General features: G+C 40.2%; 1 protein-coding gene and 1 long non-coding RNA gene across 2 annotated transcripts in view; both read right to left on the bottom strand.

The window, feature by feature from the left end:
* LOC109972012 (opioid-binding protein/cell adhesion molecule-like) overlaps positions 1–22,622 on the bottom strand; it is a 641,198-nt gene that overhangs the window by 464,469 nt on the left and 154,107 nt on the right. The window lies entirely within an intron of this gene.
* On the bottom strand, positions 20,982–22,616 carry LOC109972014 (uncharacterized). Its single transcript, XR_002276628.1, has 2 exons — positions 22,510–22,616; positions 20,982–21,781 (listed from the first exon to the last, which is right to left on the bottom strand). It is a non-coding gene; the product is annotated as an uncharacterized LOC109972014 (long non-coding RNA).

Raw genomic sequence — 22,622 nt, 5'->3', positions numbered from 1 at the left:
CACAGAACTTCCTTTATTTGAATGAGGAGAAGACTAGGGGAAGACTGAATACATCGCCTTTAGCGCGGACCCCACTCACATCACACCCGGCCTAGGAGCTTCAGCTCCTTTATTCACTCAAACAGTGAAAAACCTAGGAGTGTTATTTGATAGTAGCCTCAAATTTGACAAGTAGATTAGTTCTGTTGTCAAAATAAGCTTTTTTCAACTGAGGCTCTTAGCAGAGGTGAAGCCCTTTTTATCTTGAGTCGACCTAGAAAAAGCCATTCATGCTCTCACAACTTGATTACTGCAATCCCCTCTACACTGGAATTAGTCAGTCTCTCCTCTGTAGGGTCCAGCTAGTACAGAATGCGGCTGCTCGACTACTGTCAAATACCCCAAAGTATGCTCACACCACCCCTGTTCTCCAGTCTCTTCACTGGCTTCCGGTACAGTTGAGAATTGATTTTAAAATTTTGCTGTTCGTGTTCAAGGCCATTAATGGTCTTGCTCCAGCCTATTTGTCTGATCTTTTAATTATTCATACCCTGGTGATTATTCTTTTGCCATATATGCCCCCAAGCTCTGGAATACCTTGCCTCTTGAGCTTCGGTCTGTAATGGAGTTAATTGTTTTTAAGTATAAATTAAAGGCACACCTATTCAGACTGGCTTTTGGCACTTAATCTTTTAGCAGTGGTGCTATACAGGTACCTACAGGCTATCTGATTTTATATTCTGTAATCTTATTCTGTTTGTATTTTGACTCATTTTTATTGTGCAGGACTGTTATTGTCATTGGGAGAATCAATACACAGGGAAAATCACTGCAGTGCCAAATATCATTTATTGAACAATATTATTGAATTATGATTGAGAGGGCGAGAAACAGGATCACCTGTGTCAGTCTGAGTCTCTGCAGAGGAGGTCAGGCCGTCAGACACCGGTCTAGTTTTCTTCTCGGTTCACACACGCGCGCCTGATCAACTCTGTTGCTAACTATACTGCAATTTCTCACTTCCTGTCATTGTCCACCCTGGCATCCACCCTTGCTTCTCTATTTTTGGGAACCCCCTGCAAACTGCACTAAACAACTGGAAGCCTGGCGCCTGGACTCCTTACAGAGATTAGTACAAAGGTACAAAAAGTTGTTCACCTCACCCTAACAGAGTTTATTCCATACTACATGTTGTGCATGACCTATTATTAACTATTAACTATATTCTGATTATATTCTCTTTGCTTTAACCACTACATTATAGTTGCTCACAGACCGGCTGCTTTTTTAGACTCTGGCTTCCACTTTTCAGAAGGTCTAAAGTCTCCTTTGTGCCCGGACGCTTTCCTCTCTACATGCTCCTGGATCTTGGACTCCATTGCCCCGTTTAGGGAGAAGTCTGCCAAGAGCACATCTGACCCTTGGCTAAATGATACCACCTGTGCCTTGAGGAGATGCTGCAGGTGGGCCAAGCATAAATGGAAGAAGGATGGACTGCATGTCTCCTTGGCCATCTTAAGGGACAGTCTTGCTACTTGTCAAAAAGCCATAAAAGAAGCTAAAGCTCAATATTTATCCAATATCATCTCTAACAATAGCCACCATCCTAGAGTTCTTAACACTATACATTTTGTGATTAATCCTGTCACTACTGTCTTCAATGAGGTGTCTGTACATAACTGCAGTATGTTCCAACAGTACTTCATTGATAAAGTTCTGTCTATCAGGCAGAGTATCCCCACATCCACAACTGCTGTTCCAACTGGGTTTCCTGTACAGTTTGCCTTGGAGAACTTTATGCCGATTTCTTTGTCACAACTCAAAAAAATCAGTGCAGCAGCTAAATTCCACCTATTGCCCTCTGGATACTTCCCTGCTAGGATAATGAAGGAGGTTACTGACACTATTGGACCTTGCTTGGTCACATTGGTCAACAGCTGCCTCAGGCCCTTAAGCACGCTGTAGTCAGGCCACTTCTAAAGAAGCCTAACCTCGACTCCATACTCCCTTCTAATTTTCACCCAATCTCACATTTACCTTTTTTATCCAAGGTTTTGGAGAAAATTGTCCTCACACAGTTACATTCCCATCTTGAACTTTATGCTGTTGTCGATAAATTTCAATCAGGCTTTAGGTCCCGGCACAGCACTGAATCCACGCTATTGAAGGTGTACAATGCAAAGAGTCCCGTTGTTCTAGTGCTTTTAGATCTCACAGCAGTGCTGCACTCAAATGGTTTATTTCTTTTCTGACCAATAGGACCTTTCCAATTATGATCAACAATTCTACCTCTGCAATAGCCCCTCTTTCCTCGGGTGTTCCCCAAGGCTCAATCCTGGCCCCTATTCTTTTCTCACTACATATTCTACCGTTAGGTTCAATTATTTCTAAGCATAACATACACTTTCATTTTTATGTTGATGATGTGCAGATCTACTTACCGTTGATGCAGAGTGATGCCAATGCACTAGCCCCCTTGCACAGGTGTTTGGGTAATATTAAACAGTGGCTCGCACAGAACTTCCTTTATTTGAATGAGGAGAAGACTGAATACATCACCTTTAGTCCAGACCCCACTCACATCGCACCTGGCCTAGGAGCTTCAGCCCCTTTATTCACTCAAATTGTGAAAAACCTAGGAGTGTTATTTGATAGCAGCCTCAAATTTGACAAGCAGATTAGTTCTGTGGTCAAAATAAGCTTCTTTCAACTGAGGCTCCTAGCAAAGGTGAAGCCCTTTTCTTCTCAAGTCGACTTAGAAAAAGCCATTCATGCTTTCATTAGCTCACGACTTGATTGCTGCAATGTCCTCTACACTGGAATTAGTCGGTCTCTCCTCCGTAGGCTCCAAATAGTACAGAATGAGGCTGCTCGCCTACTGTCAAATACCCCAAAGTATGCTCACATCACCCTTGTCCTCCAGTCTTATCACTGGCTTCTGGTACAGTTTAAACTTGATTTTAAAATTTTGCTGTTCATGTTCAAGGACATTAATGGCCTTGCTCCAGCCTATTTGTCTGATCTTTTAACTATTCATACCCCAGTCAGAGCATTGTGTTCCTCTGACCATTTGTCTCTGGTTGTCCCGCAGGCAAGGTACAAAAAGTGGGGTGATCGTTCTTTTGCCGTATATGCCCCCTGAGCTTTGGTCTATAATGGAGTTAATGGTTTTTAAGTCTAAATTAAAGGCACACCTATTCAGACTGGCTTTTGGCACTTAATTTATAGCAGTGGCGCTATACTGGTGCCTACAGGCTTTATGATTTTATATTCTGTAATCTTAGTTTGTTTTGTACTTTTACTCATTTTTATTGTGCAGGAGTGTTAGAGTTGCTCACAGAGAGTTTTTAAATTTGCGTAATTTTAACTTTTCTTTTTTGTTGTTTATGTGTCTTAACATGTTCTGCTTTTATTTCTATATGCTCTGTTGTGAAGCACTTTGAGCTCCCTTCGGTGTTGTAAAGCGCTATATAAACAAATAAATTATTATTATTATTATTACATCAATTGTCACAAAAGAAATTTAAGTCAAATAAGCATCCCTTTAAAAAATCTGATATCTCAGCCTCAGCAGTCAAACCTATCTCACTCTGCCAACCTTTGCAGAATTTAGATTTGTTTGTTGGAGACAATGTCACCACAAAAACAGAGGCTTGACAAAATATCCACACTGCCATTTTTACCCATCAATTTACACTGTCTACAACGATGGAGATTGAGGGGATCTGCTAGAACAAATGGGATAAACGGCCCATAGCCAGGTTGCAAAGCTTGTAGAGACTTACACAAGAAAGCTGGAAGCTGTAATCTCTGCAAAATGGGCTTGTACAAAGTATTGCATTAAGAGTCTGAATACATCTGTAAATGAGAGGTTTCAGGTTTTTTCATTTTTAATTCATTTGTAAAGCTTTTTCTAAACATGCTTCACTAATTGAATTTTTATCAATTTCAAAACATACAATGCAATAAAGAGTGCAAAAAGTGTAGGGGTCTGAATACTTTCTGAAGCTGGTTCATAAATTGCCATAAAATAGGTAATTGACATCTTATACAAGTGCAGTAACGAGTTCTCAAAAACCAGTTTTATCCTAAAATGCAGGTGTTCTGCATTCACTTAGTTTAAACTTGATTTAGCCTCCTGGCTTTCTTTATAGTTGTAAGTTTATTGCACAGATTTGTTTGGTTTTTGCTTTGTGGTGAACAATTTACAACCCAGGGTCCATCAAACAGTGGCTTCGCTGTCTGTCTCACTGGCAGTTCATTGCCTTGACTGCACACTACATGGTCAGATTCATGATTTTTTTGTGGTGGAGGAAAGAAAATGTGGCTTGGTTTTAGTGCCTTTGACAAGCTGCCTTAATGAAATCCTGCTTTGTTTTGCTGGATATTGAACCAGTGGCAGGGTATAAATCCCAGCTGGCCAGAGCATCCTTGTGGCTCAACCACCTAGTGCAAATTACTATGTACACACCATTGCATGGCTTCTAACCTCACCCTTAGCTGTGTTTTCTCTATCTCTTAAATGCAGCAAGTAGTGTCACAAAACTACATACACATATTTAACAGCCCATTAAGAAAAACTGGACATGCCCACTGTGTCCCAAGCGAAAGTTCACCCAGAGCTCTGGAAAGGAGGCTGGGATTGTTAAATGTAGACAGCGGCCTGAGTCATTTCTCTCAGCTTTTCAGCTCTGCTGTTATTCTCAGCAATTCAACTAAGCTGGGTTCACTAACCTTATCCAAGTGTTTTGTCTGATCCGTGGTAGTTCAGGGGCTAAGGTTCACAATACAAAACTATGCTCGAAAGTATTAATTGATGACACCTGATTTGCTTTCAAACATGACTCAGTTCTTTATCATGTTTTGAAAGGAGACGTCTAAATGTGGCAGAGTTATTCTTCAGCACATTTAATGAATCTTTCAGAAAATTTGTTTAAAGGAAAATTCCTCTTTATTACAGCTTTGGACTTATTTTTGTAGTTCTGGCCATCATTTATATCAATTATGTTGTAATTGGATATTTTGGAAAATCAGTGAGACAGGTCATAAACAAGCCAAACTGAAAATGAGCTCACCCGAAGCTGATATCACTAATAACCAGGGAGGTAACGATATGTGTACGTTTTCGGTATGACAATAGAAAAATGTCGTGGGATTGTGACAGTATCTACCACATAACTATAACTGTGTTCAGGTCGCAGAATTGAAACTAACATAGATATTCCATTGTAAACTTTTAGAGCTGCTGTGTCTCTAAAACAATTGCAAATACTGCTAGATGAAGGCAAAACTGGCCCCATTTAGAGCAGAGACAATCCTGGATGCATCTTGCAGAAATAGGCGGGAGATGGCTGTGTAATGAAGATGAGCAAGCAAACTGGACATGAAACCAACCACTTAGTAACCACCCTTGACAAGGTAGACCACAGTGTTTGAAAAACACCTCCAGTAAAGCACAAATCTCTTATATGTAGCTTGTCTGAGTGTATTTAGACATCTTCTTCTCCTCAAGCTGTTGCGCTAAGCAGCAATTTGCTCACCACTGTCCCCAGTGGTCAGGCGGATACCTGCTTCAACTGGTCCAGTGACACAGAACTCAACCAGTGGCTGGCACCACCATCAGACAAGAAAAGTTAAACCACATGAGGGGTACTAAAAACACTGATGTTCCACTGTGAGAATGACTTGTTTTGTGTACAGCATTTAGCTGCTGCAATAAAATATTGTTTTATTTAGTTTCATAAAAGGACTGATCATGACTGCTGCATTGGTTGTACAAACAGCTCAGTCATTCAGTGACAATGACAATTCCTGCCAAGTTTTTGCACATGCTGAGGTTATGGCTGGTTACTTTTATTTTAATAAAGAAGGAAAGCAGAGCACTTTGACTTAAAAGGAAATAACACTGAATTATTAGTTGGTAAAGGCATTTTTTTTCTTCATTTGTAATTGTGATAAATATTTTTACTGAGGCAATATTGTACCGTGAGTTCTCAGCAATAGTCTCACACTGACCAGAAAAACTCAGACTGAAGAAAAAGCTGCACACAACTATAGTAAGCGCAGTAGTTTACCCACGTCGGTCAGAGTTGGTCCACTGCATTTTTAAATGTGTAGGCCACTGTTGTGGCTGTTTTTACAGATAATTAATTTTCCACTGAGGTTTATCTGATGTCAGTATAAAGTGAGTTTCTCTCAGCACCCCCATCTCTGATTGCCTTCCAGCAGGTTAAGTAAAATCAGTATTTCTCTCTCTAACCTTCCAAAAAAATAAAGTATTTTCATTAATATATCTGTGATCAAATCTTCAGGGCACTGCTGAGGACACTTTAAAGCTGCCTAAAGCTAAAGCTGCCTTCCTATCACTGCTGTGAGAATCTGTATGCTCTGATCAAAGGGACACCCACAGTTTCATTTTTATATTTAATGTAACTTTTTGAGTCCTCGTGGGTGGTGAAAGATTTTCAGTAATCATGCAATTATTTCACATGACAGTACTGGTTGAAGCATTTGTGTTGCTTTAGTGACATGTCTGGTATGGCTCCTCTCCTCCTCCTCTGGCTTCATAAGGTTTCAAATATGTCTTAGGATATTTTTGCTATAATAATCCCATTAGAATGAGGTGGGCACTTAATTACTGCATATTTTTAGAGGCCTCCTGGGATATTGTACCCTGTTGCAAGGCTATTTGAGACAGTATGTTACTGTTGCTGATGACTCTATTTAACACTGTTCACTCTTTAATCCCCCATTAAGCATAAAACTATTCACACTCCAGCTGGTGAGTTTGAATTTAAAGGTTGATACAGGATGAAAGCTCAAACGTAGAATCAGGTTTTGATTTCAAATGATTAATAACAGGTGGAACCAACTTATTTCAGTTTGGACTAACTAGACTGATGGGATTTAGTTCTTACTTTTGTTTTGTTTTTTATCATAGCTTTGAAACCTATAAGATTAACTGAATGTAACTGCTTCTCTAATCAAGGCTCAGAAATCTTGAGTCTTTCTCTGTTGACAGCAGAGAGGGTGTGAGGAGGAGGGAAAAGGAGAACAAAACAAGGGTTTCATTTTGTTGCAAAGTGAGCAGCAGACAAAAATAGTGATGCTCGAACCATGATTAAGCTCACTCGTCTCTAAAAATTGCCGTAAGCACTGAGTCAGAAAATAATATTATGGTGGTAGTTTGTCGGCAGTAGAGGGGCCAGGGGGTGGGGTTAGTCACAGCACAGGGGTTTTTGAGCTAGAGGTCAATTAGGTATGCTAAATAGTCTGGGCATCATTCCGCCCTGCTGCTGATCTGTATTCCACGCCTGATTCCGAAGCTAATCTCAAAGTCTCCCTGCATTCCTTGCTCTGAGGATTACATAGGCTGAGTGGAGAAGGTGGGGTGAGAAGCAGGAGGCTGTTCTTTTATCCTCTGTGACTTAATGGGGAAAAAGAGACAATTTTCATCTCCCATGTTAGCGCTTCTCAATGAAGTGCACATTTTGTTGGTGTTGAAGGTGTGTGGGAAATGAATGGCTGGCGGCTGGAATGGGATGGACAAAGGTCAAAAACATGTCACACAGTCAATCTGTCAGACAAAGCCAAGCACCTTGTTTAGTCCCACATTGCAACAACCACTGAATTTGTACAAAGACAGAAGGAATGTGACTATAAACTCTGGCAATGATTCCCCATTACACTGCTAAGGCACTTTGATAAGGTGCCGCCTTCCACAGGAGAGGAAACAATGTTGACAAGTGCCTGTAAATGCTTTCCCTGCTGTTGTTCACTCAGACAAAAAACAGTACAAATGTAGGATCCACTGTGCTGGCAAACACAAAATGGACATAGCTTCTCACATTACCACAATCAGATTTTATGTATAATCTCTAATAATACATCAAAACCGGTGCCATCCATTTATTTCCCCAGGCTATGGTAACTGGGGGAGGCAAAATTAACTATTACCTTGTTTTCCACATTCTGTTTTTTCATAATACAGTGGTGCAGTATGCTCAGGTTGGGGGACTCATCTTCAATTTGGAGCAATTTAGCCAAGTGATGGGTGTAATTTGTTTCCCCTGTCAAGTTGCCATTTGCATTTAAATTCATCATTACCAACCATGTTCTGTGGAGATTCCCCCAGATCTTAGACGTCAGGAAACTCCACTGACTTGATGCCCCATTATGAGAGCTGCAGAACAATTCACATTTTGCCATAAAAGGCCCTTGTCACATGTATGGCATTGTGTTAGAACAATATAAGCTCAGAACTGAGAAATTAAGTAAGTATGATTAAGTAAAGGGACCTAAAAAGCATTTCTACAATGGAACTGGTGAGGTTTTTATTTTTATAGAGGGAATTAAAATATTGTCCACCACATATCACATAGGTAAAATGGTAATACATTTAATACCATAATATTTCTATAAATATTGTAGATGGAATATTTTAATATTGTATAAACAGTATCCTGTATGTATATATAGATGTTTCACTGTGTGAAAGGATTAAGACATTAATAAAATGTCCCTTACACAAAGACCTTGAGTTGGATTACTACACCGTCTTGCATTAATGCCGGTCCTTGCTATTGAATTAGGATGACGTGCAGCACAGTGTTGCAGAGAAGCATGCTGGTCTCATAAGCCATGGGTCGACGGATCGAAGCATAATGCTTATCCAGCTTCCTCACGGGGTGATTAAAATTTAATGCAATCTTACTTAATTTTTCTTGTTGTTGCCAGACAGCTGGCACAACAAACATGATAACCTGTATTTAAACGTAACATGCAAACATAATAACATGTATTTTAAGTTTCACTGACTATAAAACTGCTTTTCCTTACTATTTCTCCTATAATCTAATTGGATGGGGTGTTGCTGTATGGAACAACAGCCTCCATTCTGCAAAGCCTCTCCTGCAAACACTAACTTTTAAAAAGCACGAAGAGGTTCTCAGGCAGAATAAGCTTCACCTCAACAAACCCTGGGAAAGGAAATGCAGCTGGCTCATAAAGAAATGCTGCATTTCACATCCTGCAAGCTGGCTGATGCCTAAGTCCTTGCTACTCATTTAATGCTTATAATCTCAGCTCAGCCATATGCATTTATCTGCATTATGAGTTTAGAAGACTTTAATCAATTGCACTGCAAAGTCTGCTGAGAGGAACAAAATCAAAGCTGTTTCAGAGAATGTGGTTCATACAGTAAGCCATCACTAGAACACATGGCAGTTTAAAACAGTGCAAAATGTAAAGCTTTAGTAGTTTCTTTGTAAGCTATTGGCACACCTTGCCACAGGCAAGTCCAACCTGAGACCAATTTAACTGCCATGTTTTAGTTGATAAAGGCACATCATTCAAAGGGTGTTGTGTAGAACTCCTTCACATAGATTTAAAAGTTTGTTCAATTTAGAAACTCCTAAAACATACTTTTTGCATTTGAAAAGATGCACTGTTGATGTTTTGGTACTGAAGAGGTTTTTCTGGCCTCAGACTGAGCTGAGCCCATCAGTCCTTACTTCAAAGCAAATGGATGCATTGCACTGTACAAAGGTGATCACATCCCAAACTTTGAGAGATAGTCAGCACAAATGCATTCCCCAAAGCATGACTGTACACCAATCGGCCATAACATTATGACCACCTGCCTAATACCATTTACATAGGAGTCCATGTGGCAGTCGGTTGGCACTCGTTTCACTCTGCAGCTCACTGTGCATCTTCTGTAAATCCACTTGCAGGAAGAGCACAGATGTGTCTACAATTCAGTGAAACACTTATGTAAAAGGAGTGAAAACTGTGGTGGTGAGGACGAGTTAGAGAGAATGTTTTAGACCAGGCTTTTTCAAAGTGTGAGGCGTGCCTCCCCTGGGGGGCGCCAGAGTACATCAGGGGAGGCGCGAAACATTTTTGTAAAGGAGAAGAAAAGAAAGCTAAATTGCCGCTTGCACGGTTTTGGCTGTCTGTGGCGAGCGACTTGCCACACCTCTCCAGTAAAGCGGTCAAAGTGCTCATTCCTTTCACCCAGGGCCGGACCGTGGCATAGGCAGTATAGGCCAATGCTAAGGGCACCGTACATCCAGGGGGCACCAGAAATGGAGGAAGAAAAAAAGTGTAACTTCCACTATTCTTAAAACTAGACCTCAGAAAAGAATAAGCCCATCACATTAATTTAACTGCATAGCAGCAAAGCCTACTTAATAATAATAAAATCTTGATCACCATGTATCATTTTCCTTCCACTTCACAATTATGCGTTTTTGTTTTTTTTATTTTTTTAATTTTTTTTTTTTTGGGGGGGGGGGGGTTCACAGGCCTAGACTTTGAAAACCCCTGTTTTAGACCAATCCAACAGCCTCACCACTCTAGCCTCACCACTACAGCCTCTTTCTCTTCATAGAGACCAATGTACAGTATTTCTTATTTTCAACCATTTTAACAAAGATTCAAATCAATTTTAATCTTTTTAAAAGTACAAATGGAAGTTAAAAGTTTAATCTACAGTAGGTCAACCTCATCATCAGTGAGCTGTGGGCGTCCGTGACCCTGTCGCCAGTTCACCATTTGTCTGTCCTTAGACACTGTTGGTAGGTACTAACCACTACAGACCAACAACACCCACCGAGACCTGCAGTGTGGGAGATGATCTGACCCAGTCATCTCACCATCACAGTTTGGCCCTTGTCAAAGTCATTCACATCTTTATGCATGGCTGTTTTTCCTGCTTCCACCACGTCAGCTTCACCTGCCAGTGGTCAGAATGTTATGTCTGATTGGTGTATGTTAGGTATTTCTGTAAATGTCAAAGAAGGAAACGCTTCATCCTCTTCTGACTGTGCTTTTCTAAAGGCATTTTCCTGCAAACTGAAGCCAGTGCACCATACTGTGCAGAAAATCTTACCCACACACATTAAAGGAACAGTAGAAATGGTGTAAGCAAAGTGAAAAATCACTTGGAGTAAGACCGCTATGGCTCTGTGTATTACTTGATAAAGTATGCTAAATAGTTACACTGCAAACAGGCCTGATCAATAGTCAAATGAAAGACACACTTAATAAAAGGCTCTGGGTGTGACCCTCTTGACTGACCAGTGCCTTTCTGTACAGAGTCTGCATGTTCGCCCTGTGTCTGCGTGGGTTCTCTCCGGGTGCTCCAGCTTCCTCCCACAGTCCAAAGACATGCAGCTTAGGGTGATTGGCAAATCTATAACTGTCTATAGGTGTGAATGTGAGTATGAATGGTTGTCTGTCTCTAAGTATCAGCCCTGTAACAGACTGGTGACCTGTCTGAGGTGTACCCCGCCTCTCATCATGTGTCGGCTGGGCCTGGGAAGCTCAGATTTTGGAAGTAACATTATTATTTCATAGAAGACCAACATGCTACCACTACTAACACAGATGAAAACAACATTGCTAATGTTGAAGTTGCTGTAGTTACAACAGCCAGTGTTAGCAACGGCACCACAGCAGAGCCAGTCACAGCAAGAGCAGGGTGCCCTCTGGGAATCAGCAGGGCGCTGCCTCTGCCTGGGTTGGAACTACTGGGCTCATGGGTCCGGCAATGAGGAGCATTCAGCTGTAAACCACAAAGGCATCTCATCATGCTGTGAGTTAGTTACATGCTCATAATTTTGTTTTGTTCTGATGAACTAAATGTCGTGAATGAGAATGTGGATCGTGACCAAAATCTGATTAGAAAAAATCGGATTTGTGCTGTTCACACTGTCATAAGGAAATCGGATATGGGTCACATTTGGGCAAAAAGATCAGATTTGGGCCACTTCAGTCTGCAGTGTGAACGTGGCCTTTGTGTCTCATACTGATGCTTAAAGGGAACCGCTGATGGTTTTCATTACAGAACAGTGTTAGACATGTTTAGACATTAAAAAAACCAAACAAACACACAGTTAGGTTTAGGAAAATATTGTGTCTTGGGTTAAAACACTAACAAGTAACTAAAACTCAGTGTATTTCAACAACCATTAATGCCTAGGACATTCTCTCACTAGCCTGTCCACAACTACTTTAACAGTGATGGCCCCAAAATTTGGATTTTTGAAATGTACAGACATTCTAGTGGCTTTAACAAAAAGCAAGAAGTTTTGTCTCACAGCAAATCTTTTTTATTGTCTTTAGGTTTTCTGCTAATAACAGCAGCAAACAGATGGCCTTTTGGCAGAGGTAACCAAAGACCTGTTGTCACCTTTACTGTTGTGTTGACTTGTCACATCCCACACTGTGGGCAGCACACAGTATTTTCTCAGTGCAACAGAAGTAGTCAGTTACTGTGAGAGCGGAAATATGTATGGATGCTCACACACACTGTGAAAACAGACTTTCTAGCTGGAAATTGGCATGCCACTAAGGATCCTGTCCATTTTAGGATTGTGAGCTTCAAAATATAAAAAACTCAAAATAATTTAGAAAATAAAACAAGCATTTGAAAACAAGAAATAGAGACTCAAATTTCATTTACGTTAAATGTTTTGAAGTTAGTTCACTGTAAGAAGTAAATACTTTTCCAAGTTGCTGGAACTTCTATTTATATAGATGCTTTAGAATCTCGAGAAAACAGATTCGTTATTGACAGCGATGTGGAGACGGCTCAAGAGCGTGAGTCCTGCAACCATTTATGTGCCAGAAATCAAAATTAAACTGGAAAAGTATTTAATGGACCTCCCATCTTAAAATCCCATAGGTCTTCCGTTTGGTGAACTAATTAAATGGAAAGACTAATCAGTTCATTTGATTTCACAGTAACAGATCCTTGACTGGACTCTGAACTGATAATTGCGAATATATGGTCACATTTTTGATGTGATGGCAGTACAATATGCTCGAATGTCATAGGACACTGTCAAACATACCACGTAACACAAACTTAATAAAAACAGGGAATAAATTGATTCATTCTTTGAGAGAAAACCTGTGACTCTTACATCCTCTGTTTGATTGATCACCCACTTGGGCAATGATATGTAGTCATCCTTCAAACTACTAGCACCAAGTACAGCAGCATACATCATATCATAATTATAGGTTCTGATGCTTTCTTGGGCACATTACAATATTAAACATCCATCTGAAGCCAATTCAAATAGTTGTTTCAATACCCATGTCTCAGTGTAAAGAGAAATAATGCAATGGATTATTTCCAAAAATATATCTTTGGGTCAATGCAATTATCATCTGTACAAATAGTGTACAGTCAAACAGATGTCTGACTAAGAGTTTGATCTGCTCTGTCATAAATTCAAAGCCTGGAGTTGGCTCACTGATAATGAACAGGAGATTATCAAGACTGAGAAATTGTTTATTTGAGATTTTAGGCTCAAAGGCTCAAAGGGTCCTAATTTCATAGAAGGGATTCTTTCTGAACTGCAAAATCTGGCTTGGAATCAGCATAACATTTTTCCTATTTCCTATTTAGTCACCTCACTTATCATAGCTTTATTTCTGAAGCCATAGTTTTTATTTCTACATGAATATTAGGAGCAAAACATGCATAGTGATAAGGTACTGATCTTTCATTTTAATAAAACTGATTACCTTCCTTGTCAGCCCCTCATATCACCAGTTTCCCTAAATGATGACCAATATCTCAAATGCCATTTCAGTTGCTACAGTTAGTGATAAAATAATGCTCTACATGCCTTGGAAAAACCATATTAATTACTTAAAGCACCCAGAATTTATTTTTTCATTAAAGTTACAAAAATCTTTGTGTAGGCTGTCAGTTACAGTTCTTGCAATTGGTGCATTTCTACTTTTACAATTTTCCAGTAAAGCCCTGTTCAGCTCTCCAATCCATCAGGAGAAACTGGATAGCAGTGTGTAAGCATACAAGTATATAACATAAGACATTGAAGTATAGCATATGGAAATAAGGCTCTCATGACTATATTAGCTGTCTTTTGGCTCATAAGGTTTCTGACTTTCCTCCCCTATTTATTTTGTTTGTAGTTCTCTCAGAGTCGTTTTTCATTCGTCTTCTCACCTTTATCCAACCCTCTCAACAAGTTGCTGGAAACTCATCAAAACTCCTGACTCCTGTTGAGCCACATCCATCATGGCTGGTGTTGATTAGTGTCTCTGCACAGCTGCCAGGTATGAGTGGTGGATGTGGGGGTGGGGAGCTGGGTCAAAGGGTTACAAGATTTAAGAAGTATCTGAAAGCTTAGAGGTAGAGAAAGCAGGGGCAAAGTGATTTTCTCCTTTTATTTGTGTGTGTGTGTGGGGCCTGGTAGTACTCAATTTGTGGGGACATAAATCTGTGACATTTTGTGGACTTGACATCCTTATGAAGACAAAAAGCAAGTTCCAAAAATGTAAATCATTTCATTTTAGAGTGATGACTTGGTTTAAGGTTAGGGTGGTGAGGTTAGGGTTAGGTTAGTAGTGATTATAGTTAATGTAAGAGTCCTCAGGAACTGATTGTAAGTCAGTGTAATGAAGTGATGGAAACAACGTGTGTGCATGTTGCCTTGTTTTTCTATACTTGTTAGGTTCAAAAACCAGGAGCACATTAGCTTTGTAGGGAATCGTTGAATTTTATGAAAACAACAGGGTGTAAGGTTAGAGCAAAGATTGGCTTTGATTAAGGTTAAAGGTCACATATTATGCATAATTCACTTTGACAACATTTTCTGACAGAGACATGAGTCTCCGGTGGGTGTAGACACACAAACATGAGAAAAGAGCACTACCTGCCTGTTTTGCTTTTTTTTGTTTTATATGAAAACCTCTGCTCGAACACATTGTTCAGATTTGTCTCTCTTTATGACGTCATACAAAATGACATGGATGTTCATTTCATAGATCCTCCTCTGACACATCTGCTTTGATGCTACTGGTCTGCCATTGTGATTTTCTCGCTAGCCTAAAACAGCTAAAGAACAGCAACATGGTACAGCTCAGAGGAAAGCATGGATTCTGCTTGGTTGCTGGTCACACAAACAAGCACAAATGTCTCTACCTATTTCCATCCTCAGAGCCAGGGAAGACACAGTGGATATTGTATATTTATTGTGGAACTCTTCCTGAAGAAATCCCAAAAACATACAGCACTCTAACATTTCATGTTAGAGTGCTTTCTCAACGAGGGTCAGTAAAACACTGGATTTACTTCCCGACTGAAGCTCGAGTGGATCTATTCCAGCTGTCCATGAGTCTACCTCACATCTACCTGTGGAGCAATATTTTATTTCACAAATATTTTATGTAACTGTAATGTATGTGTACTTTGTTAAGCAGGTGGAATGAAAACAATATTTTGCATGTAGAAGAGTAAAAAAAAAAAAAAGTGGTTCATCCAACATCGCAACTAGGTGAGAATTCTGCTGGTGAGACTGTAAACACAAGATATTTCTCTGTTTGACAGTCAAACTTTTTTATCACAGGGCTGACACAGACAACCACTCACACCTACAGACAGTTATAGATTTGCTAATCAGCCTAAGCTGCATGTCTTTGCACTGTGGGAGACTCCACACAGAAAGGCCCTGGGTTGGCCAGGGCTCAAACCCAGAACCTTCTTGCTGTGAGATGTCAGTGCTAATCATTGCACTGCTGTGCAGCCCGTGCTGAATATAAGCATATATGATTTTATAACTGAATAACTATCCACAGCCAAGCTTCTTCTCACAGTAGGCAAACAAATAGAATAAAACAAACACGCACTGTGATCGGGTATGTAAAAGGTTAATAAAACTTTAGCTAAAAGAAATAGCAGACAGCACTGCAGACACAGCAAGCTAAACAGCATGTTAACCAGTTTAATTCAAGCAACCTCTCTGAATGACACTGTCCTGCCAGGGTACACACCCTTGTGGTGTGAGGAAAACTGACTCGAGGTCATTCCTCACTGCAAAAGTAGCACAGGATGCACATGTGGTGGACAGTCTTCCAGGATCTCTCAAGTTGGTGTCTCCTGCAACAAGTTTCCTCCACTCACCAGACAGAAGTTCACCCGATGCTGATATGCTGTCTGTGAAATTGGGTTGGATGTATCGGCACACTGGAGACACTATAGCATCTGTGCGTGCAAGCATGTTGTGAAGGGCTACACATGCCTTCACAATGTCTATGACCTTGTGTGAGTAAAGTACCACGGGCCTGCCGAGAATATTCCAGCATGCAGCCAAGATGCCAAAGGTGCTCTCAATCAAACTCTGGGCCCTTGAGTGTTGGTAGTTGTAAATTTTCTGAGCTTTATCAAGATTGATGCCTGAAAAACTTTTGAAGAAGAAAACAAAGGAAGATTGGCAGATTTCATGTTATTGTATATCCTGTTCTTATTGGAATTCCTTATATGCTTATAATTTGAATTTATGTGTACATATCCCACTGAAAATCATTAGTAAGTGTAACTAAAAAATGAATACAAATATCGGCAAAATTATAATAATCAATGTACAGAAACCTCAAAACTGTACTTCAAGAGCCCGTGGCATCCTTTTCCTTGTTTTTTTGACTTGTTTACAATGTTACAATGGTGAATTATCATCTTAAACCTGACATAAAGTTCAAAACAGGAGGTGTATGTACTGTATGTTCTAGTACTTCTATGCAGAAGCAACCCGTTTTATACACATCTCAAACTTTCACTCACAAGACCTTTTTTTCTAACAAAATAAAGTATGTTATAGTTTAAGGATTTTCTTGAATGGTCATTATCTCCAGGCTGATGCGTGTTCATGTGAACTTGCCTGACATCCACTGTAAAAAGTGAAATTTTTTGACTGGTTTTGTGGATATATTTTCCGTCCTGTTGCTGCACTGTGACCAGAGGATGTAGAGAAAAATACAGGGTCTGAGGTTACTGCATGTCTGAGAATGTACAGGTACTCACTGTTTTACCTAACCAAGCCAAGCACCCTGGGGTGATGAATGATCAACTCATCAATGCTGGATTCCCCTGGAGCACAGTACCCTTTTGTTTTGACTGCTTGAGGCCAGTGTGTCTGCTGCATGTGACGTGTTGCTGATTAACCAACAGATTAACAACTCATGATGTTATTGTCAGTGCTACACTGCCTGTTGGAATTAATTTCACTACTTTGGGACGGTATGTGGTCATGTGGGGGAAGACGCAGTGACCACCGGTTGGATTTACCAACCTTGGAGCTACTTGAAAGGGAGTGGTAAATTTAAAAAAACACATGCTGCGTCTCTGTTAATGCCTTGTTTCTGTAATGTTAATAGAGAATTGTTGTAAGGCTGGAGAAGTTACTATGTCTGCATTATGCCAGTTAAAATATGGGGTTTCTCCACTACCCGCTTTGTTTAGTGTTACACATCTCTTTTCATTGGTACATATAGTTGTTTACCTATCTATGGAGGAGAAATTCACATTAATTAATGCTGTCGTGGTTTGTTGTGCTGTTCACTTGCGGCACAACACTGGCAACAGGAGGTGTGCGCGTTCATGAACTATCCTCTTGTTTTCAGGAAGAGGCTCTGGTTTTATCGTTCTGAAATATTTACAGACTATTTGGAGTTATGATGGGTGCCAAGCTAATTTAAAGGTAGCCGAGATTAAACATTAAATGGCTGAAAACAAGCAAAATGAACAGCCATGGGGACTTTAAGTACAGTGCTTGAGTTAATGTACTTGGTTGCTTTCCATCAATGACAAAAATGTTGGTTTTAAGTGTATTACCTGGGTTATGGTTGCATCGAGTTCACATGCAAAGAAAAGACAAAATCACCAAGGAGCACATGGGAAAGCTTGTTGTTGGTACCAGGCAGGTTCTGAGGAGGTGGCAGTTCAAGGGTGTTCTGCAGAAGTTTGGATCCAAAACGACTGCTCAGAAAAATTTCCCCTGTCACTCTCATGACCATATGCCCAATGTATGAAATCATAGCGTGCATCACAAATGATCAGTAGCATGATGGCGTGTGAACCTTTATAGTTGAAATAGGCACTTCCCACATTTGGTGGGACTCTAATTGCAACATGTTTTCAATTGATGCACCCTAAGCAAGTGGGAAAGTTCCAAACTCTCCAAAACTTTGGGAAAGATCTGCCCACTCAGTTCCTTTGGGCAAGGATACAAAGTCATCTTTGACCACTTGCCAGATGGCCATACATGTCTCTGAGACGATGAGGGAGACAGTCGGCACTCCTAGTTTATAGCTAGTAGCAACACATTTTTGGCTGCTTCCAGATTCCTGAAGCCTTAATGTAACTGTTAGTCTCTCTCCTGTAAATTTACTGGGCTGCGGTGGGTATTCTTTGATAAACAGCTCGATCCGATGAAGCAATTAATCAAAACAATGAGCAGACATGCAAAAATATCTAAAGTCATCTCCTCATACACAGCTCTCATGGGCTTCAGGACGGCACTGAATTCTCCCCCGACATGTCTTTCCTCATGCAAAGGACGCACTGACCACCTTATTTTGCATCCCTTGTTGGACAATAACTTCCTCCTCCTCGAAAAGTCAAAACACCGCTTCAGCCGCCATTGTGATCGTATTTACAATAGTGATGTTACTATGATGCTGAAGCTTCGAATCTTGTATCGAGCAGAGGGGGCAGTTCCAAATGAAGCCTCACTTCAAAGCTTGTGTCATTTTCATATTGCCACATGATCGATGACAAACAAGGCCTCTGAAGCATGCCCATACCCCACCAAAGATTCTAACAGAATCACATACGTTAACTGTTTCAGTTTGAGATTCATGGATTTGAACCGTTGCTACATGGACAGAGAACCCTGAAACTTTTGCAGTTGTAGTTGGATGGTTACTTTGCAGAAAATGCTAAGACTTTACAGTATCTTCAATGTTTTAATTTTATTTATTGTTTAGTATTGAGGATTTGAATTGTGTTTGATTCAGCTCTTGGTAGTGAGAATATGAAACCACAATTAATATACCGAGCTATATCCCTGTAAGATAGAGGGTAGCATATCTCATTTAACAGAAACTTTTGTCTCTAAATAAAAATCTAAGGTTTCCCTTTCCTCTTTCAGTTACACAAGCATGCCAGTATTTGTACTTTCAACGGTGATTGATGATGGCTGCCAGGCCTGGCCCTAACCAATTTGGCACCCTAGGCAAGATTTCAGGTGGCGCCCCGTTGCATCGCAGTAAATTTCACTGCTAGTGTATATACTCATAAGAAACGTAATAGCTTTGTCTTGGACATTCTTTTATTTAAATAAAGCAATTGCACATTCAAAATACTTAGAAAGAATTAAAGAAACAAATACAAAAAAATGAACTGAACATATGAAATACAATATAAATAGCTTACATAAAGTACCTATTAATACTCCCAAAATAAAAAGTGTAAACAAGTGACATTAACTTAAAAATACAATATAAATACGGCACTGTGCAAAATAAGATATTAAAGAAACGAGTAGGCACAAAAAAATACAAGGATTTAAATAAAAATAAAAAGATGATCTTACAAAGACCTCTAGTGGTGTTTTTGCCCCTGCTCATTCCTCTGATGCTCATTCCTCTGATGCTCCTGCCTCTTCGCTACATTCATCATCATCGCATGCAGCAGCTGTTCATAGTCTGTTGTTTATAGTTTATAGTCTGTTTTGCACTGACAACTGATTTGAGACCACATGGTCTGCTTTGCTTATAATGGCAAGTCCACTGAGACGTTCTTGCTTCATAGTAGATCTCAGGTAAGTTTTAATCAGTTTGAGCTTAGAGAAGCTTCTTTCAGCAGCAGCCACTGTAACAGGAAGAGTAGCAGAGATTCTCAAAGCAACCCACATGTTGGGGTACATTTCTGCCAGCTTCTTCTCATGCAGGAAGGTCAAAAGTTCCATGTTTGTCATATTGTTTGATGGCAATGGTGGGAAATTCTTCATTTCCTTTGCAAGTTCTGTGCCATCAATGTCCGGCTGGCTGTCATGGGTCAGAGCAGTACTTAGGGTTTGACACTTCTGTAGCAGGTCCTCTTCTTCTAAGTTGGGGAAATCGAGGAGCACACCAAACGTGTTATTCACCTCTCCAAGATTCTGAAATCTCTCATCAAGTGAAGAGATGGCAGTATCCACGACCACATTAAAAAATGTGGTTTCCATTTTTCGTAGTGCATCTTGTATGGGCTCATCTGGAGACTCATAGCCAAAGTGCCTTTTTGTGGTTCTCAAACGCTTTTGTTTGAGTTCAGCCTCCACATTCATCTCTTCACACATCTTCTTTGCAATTGTCTGTGCATCAGAAAATCCAGTGTTTCTGTAACTGGTGAGGGAATCTCTGGTTTTCTTCAGCAAGTCGACAGCCACATCAAGCTGCATGGAGGGTGACTGCATCAGTTTACTGACATGCTGGATCTTGCTGAGAATGTCATACCATAGGGCTGTACAAATGCAAAAGCGATAGGATCCAATCTCCTCAGCCAAAGACTGGGCTTCAACTCTCACCACAGGGTCTGCAGTTTTTCCCCTCACCTCCAGAAGAGCCTCTCTGACTTGCCCAGCCTGATACCTTACTGCCTCAATGCTTTTTATCCTGCTCTCAGCCCATGATTTCAGAGTGATTTTCACATATTTCAAGAGGACATCCCACCTATGGGTGGAGGCTGAGAAGAGCTTGAATAACTTTGTCAAATGCCCAAAGTAGCCAAGGGCATCTGGTGAGCTTTTTGCAGCATCAGCTACTACCAGATTTAAAGTGTGGGCACCACATGGGACATAAAAAGCTCTTGAGTTCAGCTGAAGCAACTTTGCCTGAACACCTTTATTTTTTCCCTTCATATTGACACCATTGTCATAGGACTGGCCTCTGCAGTCCTCAAATGGGATATTAAGTTCCTCTAGCCTTTTTAGGATTAGAGATGACAAATGTCCTCCTGTTGACTGCTCTGCCACAAGAAAGCCCAAGAAATGCGCTTTTACTTGAGGGATGTCTTCTTGTGACACTATCCTGACTATGACAGAGAGCTGTTCCTTATGACTCAGATCAGGGGTGCAGTCTAAAATGATGGAGAAATATTTGGATATTTGGATCTCTGTCACAATGTGTTCTATTATTTTAGAACTGATGGAGTCTATCAGTTCATTTTGGATTGTTTTGCCAAGATAATGTACATGACTGCCAGCTCCACTTTCCACCCTACTGACATGCTGCTTCATCACTGGATCAAATTTGGCCATAAGCTCCACCTCTTTCAGGAAATTTCCATTGTCTGGTTTATTTAATGTGTCTGTAGAACCCCTAAAAGCCATGTTTCTTTCAGCTAAGGACTGAATTATTGCCACCAATCGATGTAGAACGTCACGCCACCTTTTTCTCTCAGCCTCAGCAAGTGCCATCTCTTGTTTATCTATTGTGAGCCCTTTTGCAAAACAGACCTCCAAGTCCTTCCATGTTGCCATGTGAGCATTATGCTCCTGACTATCCTCATGGACCTTGAGCAAGTGACTTGCATTTTTCCAGTCCTTAAGTCCTTCCCTGTTCAGTTTGTACTCTCTTTTAGAAAAAAGTTTGCAGCAGAAGCAGTTCAAGCTACCATCTTTTTTAGAGTACATAAGCCAGCTTCTTCTGACTTTTTCTCCATTGACTAAGACTCTGTTAAAATAGTCATGTTGACACCTTCGACCGTCCTTTTGTTTAGGGAATGTGAAGCTATTTTCTATTTGAAATGGACCACTGTGAACCAACTCTGTTCGTACCTTATCAGTTAGAGGAGATGGCCAGTCAGCCGGGTCTATTGGAGCAACAGAAGGAGGAGCGCTTGATACTGCTGCTGCTGCATCACTGCTAGGTTGTGCTGCTGAGGTGGAGGCGACAGGAGGATTTGCAACGGTGGGACTGAGAAACCTCAGCAGCGCATCTGAAGACAGAAGAGGAGTATGTGACACCAGTCTAATAATAAACACATGATTTTAAGAATAAAATAAAATGAAATAATATAAATGAAAAACCTAGAGATACATGCATGATGTAGACTATACTGTATAATATACAATGTACTTTTTCTGATACAAATTATATAAGTAATTCATATATTAGTAACAATTTCAATTTTATTGTCATTACAGTGAAATGCTAATTAGCAGAATGCATTGCAAAGAATGAGTAAACTGCAGTATAATATACCATGTGGGAATGCTAAATTATGCTCTAACATTAATGATGTGCACTTTAACACTGTTAAGTTTAACACGATAAACCCACTTTAGACAGTATGAACTGTAACACAACAAACAGCTAGGCTTACAACTATGGAACATGAAGAGCATTTTGATTGACTATTACAAGCTGAGAAAACGTCAGATAACCATGTCAATGCAAATAACGTTATAACACCTGCTGAATAGATCTAATATTTACACATTTGCCCGAGGAGGAATGATGGGGGTAGTTACATTACTATTTTCCATAACAACTAGGCCCTTCCATAACATTATCTGACGACGTTAACAGATAGATAGCGCTAGCTATTTATTGATTAGCAAACCATGTTGTTATGCTAATTGTTAATGGCGATTATGGCGTTATCAGTCATCGTTCGGAAACAGCAAAATAATATCATTGACATAATCTTTACCGTAACATTACCTCTGTCTTTGTCGAGTTTTTCCTCCTCTTCTTTTCTGTTTTTTCCTCCCCTGGGCACCAGACAGTTTGGGACGTTTTGACATGTTGAGCTTGTTGACCCATCAAAAAACGAC

This window comes from Monopterus albus, unplaced genomic scaffold (genome assembly GCF_001952655.1).
Source record: "Monopterus albus unplaced genomic scaffold, M_albus_1.0 scaffold243.1, whole genome shotgun sequence".
Lineage (NCBI taxonomy): Eukaryota > Metazoa > Chordata > Actinopteri > Synbranchiformes > Synbranchidae > Monopterus > Monopterus albus.
The sequence above is the reverse complement of the archived record's forward strand: the minus strand, read 5'-3'. Positions and strand labels throughout refer to the sequence as shown.